A 19,476-nucleotide genomic window follows, 5' to 3' on the forward strand; every position below is an offset into this window, starting at 1 on the left:
CATAATCATTTATTAATCTTTCCATTTTTCTAGACAGGAAAGGAAAACTCCAGGCTATCTTGTCAAAGCTATTAGATGGCTGTAAGATGAAAATATATAAGAAAAAATGTTCTAAAAATTATAAACAGACAGCCTGACCAGGCAGTGGCACAGTGGTTAGAGTGTCGGACTGGGACACAGAGGACCCAGGTTCAAAACCCTGAGGTCACTGGCTTGAGCATGGGCTTATCTGGCTTGAGTGCAAGCTCACCAGCTTGTGCATGGGGTCACTGGTTTGAGCCCAAAAGCAGCTGGCTTGAAGCCCAAGGTCGCTGGCTTGAACAAGGGGTCACTCGCTCTGCTGTAGCCCCCTGGTCAAGGCACATTTTAGAAAGCAAACAATGAACAACTAAGGTGCCACAACAGAACTGATGCTTCTCATCTCTCTCCCTTCCTGTCTGTCCCTGTCTGTCTCTCTCTCTGACTGTCTCTGTCAAAAAAAAAAAAAAAATTATAAACAGACAACTATAAGAGGTCTTACTTTTGTTCCTTTATACAATCTCTCTTGGGAATTTCACTCACTTCAAAGCTTTGCTCATCGACTTAGCAAAATGACCACATTTGCCCCTTTGGTTCCTGACCTCTGTCCCAGGTCCCAGTTCTATGATACAAACTGTCCACTGGATGGTTCCGCCTGAAGGCTGGGCAGGGTCAGCAACTTTGAATACGCTATCTTTGACTCAGTTTTCTCTCAGCCCGCCTCTGCCCCCAGCTTGCTCGTGGCCAGGTAGTTAGTTAGCCTGGGGAGTCGGTGCCAGTGCTAGGCCCTTGTGCTCTCAGCATCATTGCCTGCCCTGACCCTGCTCTGCTCAGCATCCACAAGGGAAGTGACCTCTGCAGCTGCAACTCTCAGGCTCTGTGTCAGGTAACTTGAAGCCGTGTTGTCTCTCTCCCTTCTTTCAGGCTTGAGTTATAGGTGAGCGCGCCTTCTCACAGACCCAGTGCCCATAGAACAGGCTTGCCATCACACCAGCTTCCACAGATGACCCCACTCCTAGGCTCCAGTAAAAACCACCCCTTCTCCTTGTCCTTACAGTCTAGGCATAGTTGTGGTTTCCATCTGTTGTCGATCTTTAAAAGCAGCATCACCAGTGATGGGATTCAAATAATTTAACAACTGGTCCTCTGCCCTAATGACTGTTTTAAGTTTAAAAAAGGATATACCGAAAGGTAGTTTGTTATTTCATGCATTTAATACTTAAATAAAAACAATAAAAGAGGTACACAAAACTAGATTATGTTTAAGAAAGTTTTTAAATATTAATAAAAAATATTAAATAATACCTGACAAGAAAACAATAAAACTGTATTTAAGATATTTCCATAATGTTTCTTAATTGGTGTCCTCACAATTTTTTTCACCTATGGACGGGATGAATATGACTAAAGGGCGCTTAGAATATGCTGTTGTGCAGATGAACATTAAAAACAAGTAAGGAATGCTAATTTGTGATTTCCAATGGGCTGCTACCCAGGTGCCCACCTTAGAAAGAACCCTGATTATAAGTACCATTTTAACAACCAGTTCACAGAACTCAACAAAAAATTAGGTACCAGTTCTGCCGACCCAGTGCGAACCAGCTGAATTTCACCACTGAGCATCACCATCCCCTGCTTATCTTCTTTACAATTCTATGAACCCTGTAACCAATTTCCTATATTAACATCCTTGGGTTAAATTCTCAGAGTTGGTTCTGCTTTCCTGCTTGGATCCTGGTGGTGCAACAGGCGTGTGATTATCCAGGCCCAGAATTTCTGTTGCTTCAAGTTGTCTGGTGTCTACAATATTTTAGAACTGGGTAGTCTAATGCAAGTCTCCTTCAGGTAAAAAGAGGGATGGGAGAGGGTGCTTCTCAACCTGGTTGTATGCACATGAAATCGCTTGGGATTACTGGATAAAACCTCAAGTCTGGGAATCACCCTAAGAAATTTTGATTTAATTTGTCTGGAGAGGAGCCTGGGTACAGATAATTTTTAAAGCTCCTTGGGTGATTTTAGCATGTAGCTTGAGTCGAGAAGCACTGCCCACGGTAACTGTACCATGGCTGTTGCTTTGGGAGCATATGTGATATAAATATGAATGTGTGTGTAAGAGAGAGAGAAGCAATGAGAAATTGTCCACACTCACACTGACTGTAAACACCAGAGACCAGAGACCAAATATAGAAGAAAAATCTTGAACATTAGGATAAAAAAATCAAATGCAAATTATCATTTATGCAAAGAAATGATCATTGTGTTTAGCTACCCTTTAGCAGAGTCAAGTTTATTCATAACATTGCATTAACTGCTTGTTGTAAGATTTGGTTGTTTCCCTTAGAAAGCTCTATGAGTGCATGACTCAATAATGAGCCTGTATTCACAGTCACACATGCAAATTAGTGCCCTTATTTTCTCATCAGCCTTCAGGACCTGCTAGTGAGGCAACAAGATTATCTGATCAGCACTTTAAGAACACCTATGGGAAGACATCACAAGGCTGTGTCCACAACTACATTACATGGCCTCCTGCCACAGTCAACTCCATACAGAGACACTCAGCCTACCAGGCAGGAACCTAGTGAAGAAATATGGGTGGAAGATGGTGCTCTATTTAAAAGGACGCAAACAAAGCCTGCTATTGACCAGGATAATACATAGCCATTTCCTCTTGATTCAGGAAGGCATAATACCATGCCCCTTCAGAACTTAGTAATCAAAATGGTGGGGGTTTTCCATACAGGAGTTATCTGGAAAATCATTCTCAGTGGTTAATCTAACTGTACAACATTGTGCTTGGAATAAGCTGGATGGAAGCACATGATAGATAAAGTTGGACTATTAACACCTCAAAGCAGAGAAAGAGAGCCCAAGTGCAAAATGCATGAAACCTAGAAAAGAGCAAAGTGTACCTTTGATGAGTCATAAAATCTAGAGTTAGAATAACTCTTCAATGCCATTGAATTCAAGTTCTTCAGTTTGCAAATAAAGGAACTGGGAGCTAACGAAGGGAAGCAGTACGTCCAGGGTCACTGGCTAGTGGATGACACAGAAAGGCTAGAACCCAGACCTGTGCCTTTTGTTTAAATCTTTGCTCCTCAAAGTATGTGGACTAGCTGTACCAGCACCTGCTGGGAGCATGTTAGAAACGCAGAGTCTCAGGCCCCCATCCCAGACTTACTCTTTAACAACATTCCCAGGTAACTTAATACACACATTACAATTTGAGAAGCAGTGCTATGAACCACACTCTGATTATTCTGGGACTTTCTGTTCACCTGCAGCCAGAGTTGGGCGAACACTTGAAAAGTACTTGCTCTGTAACTTATGGTAGGAGCTGGTGTTAATACTCATAAACATAGAAGGGGAAAGTGTAAATGATGGCGAGTGAGGAATTTTAGATCAGCTATGTTGCCTGGTACCCACATGTATGATTTAAAAACAGCTTCTAAGAATCAGAGACCTGGAACAGAGAAGAAATTTGATAAAAATGTGTTGAGCAAATGAATAAAACCTTGTCATACGTGGAGGAAAGATTTCAGGACAGAGACTCCTGATGTAAATTTCACATACATTTGTTGAGTATCCACTATATACTAGGTGCCATGCTAGGTGTGGAGATACAGGCACAAATAACACACAGACTGAGAAGCTCCTGGCTTGATGGACAAGCTTCAGAATCTGTGCTTCTGGAAAGCAAGCACTTATCTTCCCTCTTCTCTCTTTAAATGTGCCCTGCACACGAAGATATGTTTGCCAATATTCACAAGTATAGTTTTAATTGGAAGCTTTCCACACCCTATTCATTCAGTGAGAATTGTTGAGTGATGGGGGTGGATTGGGATATCAGAGCTTGGCTTTTCAACCTTCTGTACTTTTAAAACTATCCCCCACTGGGATTGGGAAATCCTTATCTAATCTCTCCACATTCCCTCCATCTGCCCCTTCTCTTTTGAGTGCTGAGTCTCAGGCAGTCTGATGAAGACACGGAGGTTAGCTACTTCACTCCAGCAACGGCCCCCTCTGTCCTGGCCCAGCTGCTGAGTGACTTCCTGGTCTCCCCTCTGCAAGGCACCTCTGCCCTTTAACTGCCTGAGTATCTGCCTTGAAAGTTATCCTTGAGTTTATCTTGAGTTGAAAATTACATGATCACTTCCTGGGCTGGGCCAGCACCCAGCTATACTTCCTCACTGTGGCTGAGGCTTGGAAGCACATAAGAGAAAGAAAGAATTCATTAAAAGTTGGTTACTTTTGTCTTTCTACAGAAAGAGACTTCAGCCAAAGGCCAATAAGAAAAAATAAAAATAAAGGCTTCAAGGTTTCTCATTAATGTTTATAGCAGGGAATGCTGTCTAGTAGTACTCTGGCTGGAAAGAAGCATAGTCTTTGCTCAAATAGCAATGATCATGACGATGATGGTAATGAAAGTGAGGATGATGATGTCAGTAACCTTATTAAGCTTTTAGTATGTACCAAGCACAGTGCTAGGTACTTTACACACATTGTACCATTTTATTTAATCTTCACAACAACCCTATGAGATAGATACTTGGTCCTCCATGCCCTTTTATAGACTAACTCTGAAGAAGAATTTAGAGGATGAAGGAAAAGAAAGAAATGCAACTTAATACATGAAACTTCTTTACCAGGCCCCATGCTGGGATTTTTTATATGTCATAAGACAGGTGAGATAAGGAAGTCAGTCAACAAATATTATCTCATTCATTTGAGGAATATTTATTGAGTTCTACCTGGTCTTAAGTACATCGTATTCATTGTCTCATTCCTGCCAATGATAATCCCAAGATAGGGACTGTAACCTCCTTCTCATAGAAGACCCATAGATGTTGTTTTTCTTTTTCGCATTTTTCTGAAGTGGAAACAGGGAGAGACAGTCAGACAGACTCCCGCATGCGCCCGACCGGGATCCACCCGGCACGCCCACCAGGGGGCGACGCTCTGCCCACCAGGGGGGATGCTCTGCCCATCCTGGGCGTCGCCATGTTGCGACCAGAGCCACTCTAGCGCCTGAGGCAGAGGCCACAGAGCCATCCCCAGCGCCCGGGCCATCTTTGCTCCAATGGAGCCTCGGCTGCGGGAGGGGAAGAGAGAGACAGAGAGGAAGGCGCAGCGGAGGGGTGGAGAAGCAAATGGGCACTTCTCCTGTGTGCCCTGGCCGGGAATCGAACCCGGGTCCTCTGCACGCTAGGCCGACGCTCTACCGCTGAGCCGACCGGTCTTTTTTTTTTTTAAGTGAATATTTGATGAATACTGGCTATGTTCTAACACTGGGGATAAAGTGGAACATGAAACAGACAAAGTCCTGACCTTATGAAGCTTATTTTGCAGATAAATACACAAATGAATAAAGAGAAAATGTTAGGCAGTGATAAACACCCTGATGTAAATCAATCACGGTTATAGGATAGAAAATGACTGGGGCCAGGGTCATTTCTGAGGAGGTGACATTTTAGGTGAAATCTGAATGAGAAGAAGGAGAAAGGCAGGGAAAGAGCTCAGACAGGGAACTGCTAGGCCAGAACTCCTACAACCTTTAGCGCAGGCCTGGCGTCCAAGGAACAGAAGCATGGCCAGCATGGCGAGGGCTGCACGACGCAAGTGGGAGTAGGACGGGATCCACAGAGGCAGACAGGGAGCCTGACAGAGGAGCCAGAGCGGGAGAAGGACAGGGATCCACAGAGGCAGACAGGGAGCCTGACAGAGGAGCCAGAGCAGGAGTAGGACGGGATCCACAGAGGCAGACAGGGAGCCTCACAGAGGAGCCAGAGCGGGAGTAGGACGGGGATCCACAGAGGCAGACAGGGAGCCTCACAGAGGAGCCAGAGCGGGAGTAGGACTGGATCCACAGAGGCAGACAGGGAGCCTCACAGAGGAGCCAGAGCGGGAGTAGGATGGGATCCACAGAGGCAGACAGGGAGCCTCACAGAGGAGCCAGAGCGGGAGTAGGACTGGATCCACAGAGGCAGACAGGGAGCCTCACAGAGGAGCCAGAGCGAGAGTTGGGAATCTATTCCAAATGGGAAGTCCTAGGGGCTGAGAGGGCCTAAGAGGGGAGAACTTCTTTAATTTTTAAAAATTTTATTTTTCAATTAACCGTTTACATTCAATATTATTTTTGTATTAGTTTCAGGTGTACAGCATAGTAGTTGGACAATCATATACTTTACAAAGTGTCCCCCGGACATTTCTACTATCCACCTGGCAGCATATATAGTTATTATAATACTATTGACTATCTTTCCTATGCTGAACTTTATATCCTGTGACTATTTTGTAACTCCCAGCCTGTACTTCTCAATCCTTTCAGCTTCCCCTCCTCCCCCCCGTCCCCCAACCTCCTCCCCGCTGGCAACCATCAGTCTGTTCTCTGTCTCTGTGAGTCTGTTTTTGTTTTTGTTCATTTGTTTTGTTCTTTAGATTCCACATATAAGTCTAATCATATGGTATTTGTCTTTCTCTGACTGACTTATTTCACTTAGCATAATACCCCCTCGGTCTACCGAGGTTGTCACAAAAGATAAGATTTCATTTTATTTTATGGCTGAGCTGTATTCCAGTGTGTAAATGTACCATATCGTTTTTATCCACTTGTCTGTTGATGGGCACTTGGGTTGCTTCCATATCTTGGCCATTGTAAATAATGCTGCCTTACAACCCAGCAATTCTACTGCTAGGTTTGTATCTGAAAAACCCCAAACACTAAATTTAAAAGAATACAGGCAGAAGGTTTTTTTTTTTTCTTAAGTGAGAAGTGGGGAGGCAGAGAGACAGACTCCTGCATGCACCCCGACCAGGATCCACCTGGAAAGCACCCTACCAGGCAATGCTCTGTCCATCTGGGGCTGTTGCTCCGTTGCTTGGCAACTGAGCTATTTTAGCTCCTGAGGCGAGGCCATGGAGCCATCCTCAGTGCCCAGGGCCAGTTTGCTCCAAATGAGCCATGGCTGTGGGAAGGGAAGAGAAAGATAAAAGGAGAGAAGGGAGAGGGGAGAGGTGGAGAAGCAGATGGTTGCTTCTCCTGTGTGCCCTGACCAGGAATAAAACCCGGGACATCCACATGCTGGGCCAATGCTATACCACTGAGCCAACCAGCCAGGGCATAAGATATTTTTAAAAGCTTACTCTGATTTCTGTAATGAGAAGTAGTCCATAGGAGGTAAGGCTGGAAGAAGAAAAATCAGTACTGAGGTTGCTATAGAATTTCAAACAAGGCATGATAGTGTAAGCAGTTTGAGGATAAAGCTTATTCTTTGTAGTTACCACAGAGCTTGGCTGAGAGCCTGGCATATTGTAGGTAACTGATGAAAGTTTACTGACCTGAATCGCTGCTTAGTGTCTGTTGGACTGGATCTGTGTGCTTCAGGGACTCAGGGTATATACACTGGGAGAGGGCCTCGAGCTAGGAGGAGTGATAAAATATTGGTGCTTTCCAGACTGCACGAGGGTCAAATTCATCAAGTGAATGATCCCAAAAGATTAAGACTGAAGAAATCAGATATGAACTAGGTCCAATTAAAGCCATTTAACCTTTATGAGCCTTTCTGATAATGGGGGTCAAAGCCTCTTCCTTGGATTGCTGTTTCAGAGAAGAAAGGTAATGCCGGGACAGAATCTCAGTCCTGCCTCATTTGGGGGAAGCTGTCCGAAGGGACAATGACCTCAGGCCTCACAGGCTCTCTAAGACAACATCCACCCAGTGCTGTCCCTAGATATGGACAAAAGGGCCTCAGCAGAGGTGGGAAGTATGGAATGACAGTCATGACTGCCCCAAAGCTGTCGTTACATTTAAGAACACCGACAAAAAAAATTGTGAAAAAAATCAACATTTTCAGAACTCTGGAAATTAGCCAAAGGCTTGCAACACACTGAGGAGCATTTGTTTAAAAGGGATGGAGTTAGAAGCTAAAATTTAGGAACAACAGAGTTTTGTGGAACTTTATCTTACCCTGTTCCCATCTCCCTTCCCCAAATTTTGCAGCAACCTGAAAAATCAGCAGCTTCCCTTCCACTGGAGGAGGCAGAGGGGGTTGAAATGCCTCCAAAACCCCCTCTCCAAGAACTGGCTCACATTGATCTGGCCAGCAGAAGTCTGGGAAAGTCCCATTCACAGGACACGTTTTCATTTGACTGGACTCAGAGCTTCTCAGTGGGAAAAGCCCTACCCCCAGGACATTTGTTATAAACATCTCACAGTAGCTGAGGGTAGCAATACCAGTTAGAGAAAACTAGACCCTGTCTTAGGGTCCCATGTGTACTTTGGGACCCTAAGACTAAGGATAAAAGATTTACAGGTTTAAGGAAATCTCTGTCCCATCATTAGCTGATCACTAAGCTAACTGAGCAGAAACCTCAGTGGCTGTATTGACAGGGAATGGAGACTGCAGTGAAGCAGTTCAGGAAAGCTGCTAAACAGCAACAATGCACACTGCAACATGAGAGAGGAAGTGAGCTGATTTAGAGAACTGCTACATCATTTCAGCAACTTTCAACCTTTTCATCTCATGGCACACATAAGTTAATTACTAAAATTCCATAGCACACCAATGCTAATCTGATTAAAAAAAATAGGTATAATTTTGATTCATTCACACCAGATGGGTATTGTTGTGTTGGCTACTGTCATTTTTTTATTTTTTTTATTTTTCTGAAGTTGGAAGTGGGGAGGCAGTCAGACAGACTCCCGCATGCACCCGACTGGGATCCACCCGGCATGCCCACCAGGGGGCGATGCTCTGTTGCAACCAGTGCCATTCTAGCGCCTGAGGCAGAGGCCATGGAGCCGTCCTCAGCGCCCGGGCCAACTTTGCTCCAATGGAGCCTTGGCTGCGGGAGGGGAAGAGAGAGACAGAGAGGAAGGAGAGGGGGAGGGATAGAGAAGCAGATGGGTGCTTCTCCTGTGTGCCCTGGCCAGGAATCGAACCCAGAACTCCTACATGCCAGGCCGACGCTCTACCACTGAGCCAACCAGCCAGGGCTGTTGTCATTTTTTTTAATTTGACAATCTATGGGAAAAACGGCCCCTGACTACACAGCCAGGTATTGCATGTTTTAAAAATTCTTGTGGCACACCAGTTGAAAATCGTTGTTATTTAAATGTCCACTTTTCAATAAAGGGTAGCTCTTTGGAAAAAGAAATCAAAACAACTGACCAACTTCAGTTAGCCTAGGTAGTTGGATGAAGCAATAAAAAAAGAAAATATGAATTACCAAAATCATAAATAAAAGAGACATTGTTACTTATATTACAGAAATTAAAAGAATGATAAGGGAAATTATGAACAACTCCATGCTAGCAATTTAGATAAACTAAATTAAGTGGGCAAATTCCTAGAAAGATACAAACTACAAAAACTTCTCAGAAGAATAGAAAATCTAAATAGACCCAAAACAAGTAAAGAAGTCAAATTAGTAATTTTGAAACTTCTCACAAAGGAAAATTTAGGCCCAAATGGCTTTATTGGTGAATTTTACCAAATATTTAAAGAATAATTAACACAAATATTTCACACACTCTTCCCAAAAAATGAAAGATGAGAGGATACTTCCCAGCTCATTGTGAGAGGCCAGTATTACCTCAATATCAGAACTGCACAAAGACGTCTGAAGGAAGGCAAACTACAGACCAGTATCTTTTTTAAACAGATGCAAAATCCTCAACAAAATATTGGCACATGAATCTAGCAACATATAAAAAAGAATTATAAACTATGCCCAAGGAGAAATTATTCCAGAAATGTAAGTTTGCCTTAACATCAAAAATCAATCAATATAATAAACACACATTAATATAATAAAGGACAGAAAAAATCATAAGCATCTCAGTAGACATGGTAAAAGCATTTGACAAAATCCAACACCCTTTTAATAATAAAAAAATACCCAACAAAATAAGAACAGAAGAGAACTTTCTTAATCTGAAAAAGAGTATCTATAAAAAACAAAAACAAAACCCCTACAGCTAGCATCATAAAAGCTTTTCCCTTTAGATTAGGAAAAAAGACAAAATGTCAGTTTTTACTACTTCTATTTAACGTTGTACTGGAGGTTCTAGCCACAGTAATTACGCAGGGGAAAATAAGTAAAAGGCATCAATATAGAAAAGAGAGAAGTAAAATAATCTCTATTTGAAGATGACATGATCTTGTAGATAGAAAATCCTAAGGAACACACACACACACACACACACACACACAATTAGAGTTCAGCAAGAGTGCAGGATATAAGATCAACATACTATACAAAACTCAGTTATATCATAGTATCAATAAATAACCTAAAAATGAAATTAAGAAAATAATTCCATAAAAAACAATAAAAGATTTAGGAATAAATTTAACATAAAAAGAGCAAAACATGTAAATTGAAATCAACAAAATGTATTTGAAAGAAAATAAATTGAAAGGCAACCCATTTCATGGATTAGAGGATTTAATATTGTTTAGATTGCAATGCTCTCCAAATTGATCTACAAATTAATGCAATCCCTATCAAAATCCCAGCTGTGGCCCTGGTTGGTTGGCTCAGTAAATAGAGTGTCAGTCAGCCTGGGGTGTAGAAGTCCTAGGTTTGATTCCCAGTCAGGGCACACAGGAGAAGCAACCATCTGCTTCGCTCCCTCCCACCTTCTTCTCCCACAGCCACTGGCTCAACTGGTTCAAATGTTAGCCCTAGGCACTGAGGATAGCTTGGTTGATTTGAGCATTGGCCCCAGATGGAGGTTGCTGGGTAGATCCCCATCAGGGCACATGCAGGGGTCTACATCTTACTATCTCCCCTCCTCTCACTTAAAAAAAAAATCCCACCTGTCCTCTTGGCAAAATAAACTGACTCCCAAATTCATATGGAAAAGTAAGGGGACCCAGAAGAGCCAAAAAATGATCTTAAAAAAGACAACGTTGAAGGATATAATGAACAGTTTTATGTGTCAATTTGGACACAGTTATTCAGTTAAACACTAGTCTGTGAAGGTACTCTGTAGATATCATTAACGTCTGCAATCAACTAATTAATTGTAGGAGAGCACCCTGGAAAAAAGAGTGAGCCTGATCCAATTAGTCAAAAGACCTAAAGTGCAGAAGGAAAGTTTCCCTGAGGAAGATGAAATGCTACCTATGGATGCAGAGTGAGCATCTAGCCAGCAGTGTCTAGAGTGCCCTTCCTGACACTCCGTCCTACAGATTTTCAACTTGATGTGCCAGCCCACACAATCATATAAGCCAATTACTTGCAGTAAGCCTCTTTATATGTGTATACAGTACACATAAAATTTTACCGGCTCTGTTTTCCAGTGGAATACTAACTGAAATAGAGGACTCACATTTTTCTGACTTCAAAACATGCTACAAACTTATAGTAATGAACACTATGAGGAACTACACACTTGAAACCTATATAATCTTATTATTGGAGTATCCAATAAAGTTAATTGAAAACAAAGAATGTAACCAAAAAAAGAAAAAAAGACTATGAGAAACTGACATAAGGACAGACACATAAAAACGGAGTAAAATTGAGAGTCCAGAAATAAACACGTACATTTTTAGTCAGTTGTTTCTTAAAAGGTTGCCAGCACAATTCAATGGGTAGAATAGTCTTTTCCAACAATGGTGTTGGGATGACTGGATTTTCCTATGCAAAAATATGAATCCAGATTCCTACCTTAGACCATATATTAAAATTAACTCAAAATAGACCAAAACCTAAATATAAGAGTTAAAATTATAAGACTAAAACTCTTTTTAAATTATATTGGATTTTATTTTACAAATATTTCTAGTATCATAGAAAAATGATTCACTGTTTATTATAAAAAATAATAATTAATTAGAAACATGCAAGTAAATATATCTTATGATTTTAGAAATTTCTAAGAATTCCCAGGAATTCCAGTTTATTGATCCTGGATTACAAAGATTAATTATCTATCAGGAATTTGGAAGCACTACTTTCTCACTCCTTTTAAGTCATCCTTGGCCCTGGCCAGTTGGCTCAGAGGTAGAGTGTTGGCCTGGCATGTGGTGTCAGCCTGGCATGTGGTAGTCCTGGGTTCAATTCCTGGTCAGGACATACAGAAGCAACCATCTGTTTCTCCACCCCTCCCCCATCTCTCTCTCTCTCTCTCTCTCTCTCTCTCTCTCTCTCTCTCTTCCCCTCCCACATCCATGGCTTGAATGGTTCGAGTAAAGTTGGCTTTGGGCACTGAGGATGGCTTCATGGCCTCAATCTCAGGAACTCAAAAAGCTCCGTTGCCATGCAACAGAGCTGCGGCCCAGCCAGGCAGAGCATCGCCTGGTAGTGATTTGGTGGGTGAACCCCAGTAAGGCACAACCGGGAGTCTGTCTCTGCCTCCTAACCTCTCACTTAATAATAATAATAATAATAATAATAATAATAAAAAGTCATCTTCAAATGTCATCTAACCGGGAGTCTGTCTCTGCCTCCTAACCTCTCACTTAATAATAATAATAATAATAATAATAATAAAAAGTCATCTTCAAATGTCATCTTACCACATGCTGTATGTACCCATCTCTGCTATAAAACTAAAACACTTAGAAGAAGAGATTGGAGTAAATCTTTGTGACCTTGAATTAGGCACTGGTTTCTCAAAAGCACAAACAATCAAATTTAAAAAAATAGACTTCATCAAAATTAAAAATTTTGTGTTTCAAAGAACACTATCAAAAAAATGAAAAGATGGCCATAGAATGAGAGAAAATATTTGTAACTTATGTATCGGGTAAGGGTACAGCATCTAAAATACGTAAAGAACTCTTTTTATTTTTTTTGCAAAAGAGACACAGAGAGAGTCAGAGAGAGGGATAGACAGGGACAGACAGACAGGAAGGGAGAGAGATGAGAGGCATCAATTCTTCACTGCACACCTTAGTTGTTCATTGATTTCTTTCTCATATATGCTTTGACCTGGGGGCTACAGCATAGCAAATGACCCCTTGCTCAAGCCAGCAAAATCAGGCTCAAGCCAGTGAGCTTGAGCTTCAATCCAGTGACCTTTGGGCTCAAGCCAGTGACCATGGGTTCATGTCTATGATCTCATGCCCAAGCCGGCAACCCCGCACTCAAGCTGGTGAGCCCGTGCTCAAACTAGCAACCTTGGGTTTCAAACTCGGGTCCTCTCCATCCCAGGCTGATGCACTATCCACTGCGCCACTGCCCAGTCAAGCCGTAAAGAACTCTTACAACTTAAGAATAAAAAGACAAATAAAGCAATCAAAATATGGGCAAGGAATTTGTACAATCATTTTCCAATGATATATAAATGGCCAATCAACAAGTACATAAAAAGATACTTAACATCTTTCATCATGAAAATGCAAATCAAAATCACAATAAAATATAGCTTTACAACCATTAGGATGGTTATCATAATAAAAAATAAGTCAAAGGAAAAATATGTGTCAGAGAGGGTATGAAGATACTAGAACTTAATCCATTCCTTGGAGGAATATAAAATGGAGCAGGGCCTTTGGAAAAGTTTGGCAGTTTCTTAGAAAGTTAAATACAGAATTACCATATGTCCCAGGAATTCCATCCCTAGGTATATACCCAAGAAAACTGAAAACACACACCCCGCAAAAGTTTGTACAGGAATGATCACTGCAGCATTATTCAGAATAGGCAAAATGTGGCAGCTACCCAAATATCCATCAACAGAAGAATGGTTAAGCAAACTGTGGCATAGCCAAATAATTAACAGTATTCACTCATTAAAAGGATAAAGTACGTATACATACTATACTGTAGATGAATCCCAAAATCATTATAGTCAGTAAAAGTAGCAAAATACAAAAGAACTATTGTATGATTATAGTTATACGACATATCTAGAATAAGCAAATCTGTAGAGAGAAAATAGATTAGAGGTTATCGAGGATGGAGAGAAATCTATTTTTGAGATGAGAAAAATGTTCTAAAATAAGAGAGTAATAGGCACTGGCCAATTAGCTCAGTCAGTTAAGAGCATTGTCCCTAACCAACAAAGTTGTGAGTTCGAACTCTAGTCAGGGGACACATGGAAAGCAACCAAAAAATGCACAACTGAGTGGGAAAAAAATGCTTCCCTTCTCCCTCTCCTCCTTCCCTCTTCTCTCTGTCTTTCATAAAATCAATAAAAATTAAGCACTGGCCAGAGAGCTCGGTTGGTTGGATGTCAGCTGGAGCACAAAGGTTACCAGTTTGATTCCCTGGTCAGAGACATACAGGAGCAGCTCGATGTTCCTGTCTCTCTCCCTGCCTCTTTCAAAAAATATAAATAAATAAATAAATAATATAGATGGTAAGTGATACAACTCTATGGATATACTAAAAAACATTGAGTTTTACAACAAACAAACAAACAAACAATCCAATAAAAAAATGGGAAGAGGACATGAACAGACACTTCTCTCAGGAAGAAATACAAATGGCCAACAGATATATGAAAAGATGCTCATCTTCTTTAGTTATTAGAGAAATGCAAATCAAAACTGCAATTAGATACCACCTCACACCTGTTAGATTAGCTATTATTAACAAGACAGGTAATAGCAAATGTTGGAGAGGCTGTGGAGAAAAAGGAACCCTCATACACTGTTGGTGGGAATGTAAAGTAGTACAACCATTATGGAAGAAAGTATGGTGGTTCCTCAAAAAACTGAAAATAGAACTACCTTATGACCCAGCAATCCCTCTACTGGGTATATACCCCCAAAACTCAGAAACATTGATACGTCAAGACACATGCAGCCCCATGTTCATTGCAGCATTGTTCACAGTGGCCAGGACATGGAAACAACCAAAAAGCCCATCAATAGATGACTGGATAAAGAAGATGTGGCACATATACACTATGGAATACTACTCAGCCATAAGAAATGATGACATCAGATCATTTACAGCAAAATGGTGGGATCTTGATAACATTATACGAAGTGAAATAAGAAAATCAGAAAAAAACAGGAACTGCATTATTCCATACGTAGGTGGGACATAAAAGTGAGACTAAGAGACATGATAAAAGTGTGGTGGTTACGGGGGGAGGGGGGAGAGGGAGAGGGAAAGGGGGAGGGGGAGGGGCACAAAGAAAACTAGATAGAAGGTGACAGAGGACAATCTGACTTTGGGTGATGGGTATGCAACATAATTGAACGACAAGATAACCTGGACATGTTATCTTTGAATATATGTATCCTGATTTATTGATGTCGCCCCATTAAAAAATAAATTAAAAAAAAAGAATTCAGAGACTTATTAATTTTGCACGTGCACAGGTATGTGCATGCACACACAAGAAACATTGATTTGTTCCTGTATTTGCCCTGATAGGGGATTGAACCTGCAACCCTTGCACATTAGAATGACGCTCCAACCAACTAAGCTATCTAGCCAGGGCCTGTTTTTCTTTATATTGTAATTGGTGTTTCTGAAAGTTCTCACAAATTAGAGTAATATAAGCAAGTTTCACACGACTGAAAAAACTTATGCAATATTAAGTGATATGGGTGGAATTGTATTCTCCCTTCCAAATCCATATTTTAAAGTCCTAATACTCAGTATCTCAGAATGTGACCCTACTTGGAAATAGGGTCATTATAGAGGTAACCAATTTAAAATGAAGTTATTGGGGTGGGTACTAATACAATATGACTGATGTCTTTGTAAATCAAGGAAATTCTGAGATACACATACAGGGAGAATGCAATGTGAATATCAAGGCAGAAATTACACCGATGCTTCTGCAAGCCAAAGAATGCTGGCAAATCACCAAAAGAAAGTCTTCCTTACATCCCTCAGACAGAACTGACCCAGTCAACATCTTGATCTTGTTTATAACTTCCAATACTACAAGACAATAAGTATCTGTTTAAGATAGTGGTAGTCAACCTGGTCCCTACCGCCCACTAGTGGGCGTTCCAGCTTTCATGGTGGGTGGTAGCGGAGCAAACAAAGTATAAATAAAAAGATAGATTTAACTATAGTAAGTTGTTTTATAAAGATTTATTCTGCCAAACTTAGCGACCAACATCAAGTACTTGGTAAGTAATTATTATTATATGCTTTAACTTGCTGTAACTCTGCTTTATAAATTTTATAAAGTAAAGTTACTTCCCTACTTTATAAAGCACCATTACTGTGGAACCGGTGTTAGAAAATTTTACTACTAACAGAGATACAAAAGTGGGCGGTAGATATAAAAAGGTTGACTACCCCTGGTTTAAGACATACAGTTGTAGTAGTTTATTATGACAGCCCTAGAAAACTAATACATTAAACAATTCATATTACTCTTAAATTTGTACACATAGAGGATAATGTGTAAAGCATGAAACTAATTTTATTATAAAATCATACTTTATAACATATTCTGCAATGATTATTTATCATATGACCCCATCACTACATTTGACCATGATATATAAAGTTCTTAGTTCATTTGCTATAATTCTTACCAAATAGAAGTATCATTTTAGGAACTTTGTTGATAATTATAACTGCTACTGCCTCAGGTAAGTATAGTTTCTCTAAGTTAAAATTAGTTTTAAAAAGTAAAAATTATAATGATCCAAGAAAGTTTGTCTAATTTGGCATTGTTGTCAAAGAATATACACTACATAGAACTCTTGTGTAAAACAACATAGGTAGTCATGTTGCTGAAAAAAAGGCCATAAAAAATCTAATGTAACTAATATATAACAATCCATGAATATTTTTAAAATTCAGTGAGAGGAGGAGAGGTGGAGAGACAGACTCCCACATGCACCCTAACTCAGCAAGCCCACTAGGGGGCGATGCTCTGCACATCTGGGACATTGCTCTGTTGCTCAGCAGCCAATCTCTTCTTAGCATCTGAGGCAGAAGCCATGGAGCCATCCTCAGTGCCCAGGGCCAACTTGCTCCATTTGAGCCATGACTGCAGGAGGTGGGGGAAGAGAGAAAGAAGTGAGAAGTGGAGGGGTGGAGATATAGATGGGTGCTTCTCCAGTGTGCCCTAACTAGGAATCAAACCCAGGACATTCTCACACCAGGCCGATGCTGTACCACTGAGCCAACTGGCCAGGGCCACAATCTGTGAATTATAAATAATATCTCTGGCCTATTAACAGAACACTAACACATGCATAATAATGATTAAAGCAGTCATTTTTTTTATAGTTCTTGGTTTTCAGTCAGATGAAAATCATAACTCTATGTGTATTTTTTATTTTTTCATTATAAAGGTATATTTATCAATGTGAGAGGACAGAACATATTTCATCTAACAGTTTGCTAGCTTGATTTATAACTTTTAAATATTTAGACATGTGGTATGTGGGCCTCCACTTGTACTCATGCCTCAGGCCCTACAATTGTTAGAGGTGGGCCAGGACCCAGCAATGACAGAAGAAAATAAAGCCTGAAGCTACAAACAGAAGTCACACTACTGATGTCTCAGACTTACTCCTGTTACACACTAAAGTGCCATCCTGTAAGCCTCATGTGAAAACCTAATGCGGTCCCTAGAGGGAGTAACAAGAACCTTACCTGCTTCGCCTTCCTGGGCCACAGTACAGAAGAACAAGTCCTTCCTTAGGGGCCATGTAGCCAGCCCTGTGGCCTCAAATGACACTTAGCTCTCACCATGGTTCATACACTTAAATTTCACTGCTCAGACATTAGGGCTGTGCCATGGGCTTGCATTTGATCTCCTCGCAGTAACTATGCTGTGCCACCTTCAAGTATACAGAGCCATTGTATAACCGCACGTCACTCCTATCTTGGAAAAAGTACTGTGCCGTTTGACAGAGGCTTTCAGAGCCATCTCCATGCTGCAATATTATAATGGCTATCACGTTGTTGTGCTCTGCCTGTTCCATTGGAGTGAGGTCTGGCTACATGTCAGGGATGAGGAAGATAGGGAAAGAAACTAGCATTCTCTTTGGGAGTTAGTCTTAAGAAAAGAACTCCTAGAGACAGGGTTCAGTAGTGGCAGCTGAGGAGAAAAAAAAAGTAAGATATGTCATTGGTTTCTAAGGGGAAGAAAAAAAGGGTATCAGAATGCCAACTGGCAATGCCACAGTGAGGACAAGACAGAAGCTCCCTGGGATTTCCCACTTCAATTGTATCTTGCTCTATCCAGCATGTTAGTCATGCTCTTGGCGACTAACTTGATGGATAATCGGACAACTAAGATAAAACAGAGGTGCCTGACATCAAAGGATACTTTTAGCTATGGTTGAACATCTTTAAGAACTTCAAGATTCTCTCCATAGATGTCAGCTCACTTAAGTGGTACACAGTAGTCACCCTACCCTTATCTATGATTTTGCTTTCCATGGTTTCAATTACTCTAGGTCAGGGGTCGGGAACCTATGGCTCGCAAGCCAGATGTGGCTCTTTTGATGGCTGCATATGGCTTACAGACAAATCTTTAATAAAAAGAATAATAACGTTAAAAATATAAAACATTCTCATGTATTACAATCCATTCATTTCCTACCACTCATGTTCATGGTTGTGGGTGGCTGGAGCCAATCACCGCTGTCCTCCGGGACAACACCAAATTTTTATTGGATAATGCATAACTTACACAGGTCGTTGTATGGCTCTCACAGAATTACATTTTAAAATATGTGGCATTCATGGCTCTCTCAGCCAAAAAGGTTCCTGACCCCTGCTCTAGGTCAACCTCAGTCCAAAAATACTAAGTGGATAATTTCATAGGTAAACAATTCAAAGTTTTAAATTGCATGTCATGTTTCTCTTCTCTGTCCTGCCCAGGACGTGAATCATCACTTTGTTAGTGTATCAATATTGTATATGCTACCTGTCTGTCAGTCACTTGGTAGCTATCTCGGTTATTAGGGCCACTGTCCTGGTATCACAGTGCTTGTAGTTAAGGAACCCTTATTTTACTTAATAATGGATCTAAAATGTAAGAGTAGTTATGCTGGTGATTTGGATGTGCCAAAGAGAAGCTATAAAGTGTATGTCTGCTTAGGAAAAAGCATCATATAGAAGGTTCAGTACTATCTGCTGCTTCAGGCATCCAGTGGGGGTCATGGAAGTTACCCTCAGTGGATAAGGGGAAACCACTGTACAGTACTAACATGTGAGACAGACTGGGTTCATCAGAGAGGTGGTAGCAAAGAAAAACTTCAAAAAAGAAATGACATATAAGTGTTTAAAAATAATTTTGATAGTAAAAAAAAAAAAAAGGTAAATTTCTGATGCAAATACAACAGGCGGAAAGTCAACAACAGTCCAGTGCTTAACAGTAAACGCAGGTTAGTGAACCACATTAGTCACCCTGGGATACAGATTATCCACCACATTTGAAACACAGATTAACAGAAACAAATAAGATACCAGGGCAGGAAGCATTTTTTTTTTTTTTTTGTATTTTTCTGAAGCTGGAAACAGGGAGAGACAGACAGACTCCCGCATGCACCCGACCGGGAT

The 19,476-nt window shown here is 40.9% G+C and overlaps 1 protein-coding gene across 1 annotated transcript in view; it reads right to left on the reverse strand.

Annotated features, from left to right (window-relative positions):
- Nucleotides 1-19,476, reverse strand: part of ROR1 (receptor tyrosine kinase like orphan receptor 1) — a 458,686-nt gene that overhangs the window by 117,972 nt on the left and 321,238 nt on the right. The window lies entirely within an intron of this gene.

Source organism: Saccopteryx bilineata, chromosome 3 (assembly GCF_036850765.1).
Source record: "Saccopteryx bilineata isolate mSacBil1 chromosome 3, mSacBil1_pri_phased_curated, whole genome shotgun sequence".
NCBI classification, from domain to species: Eukaryota; Metazoa; Chordata; class Mammalia; order Chiroptera; family Emballonuridae; genus Saccopteryx; species Saccopteryx bilineata.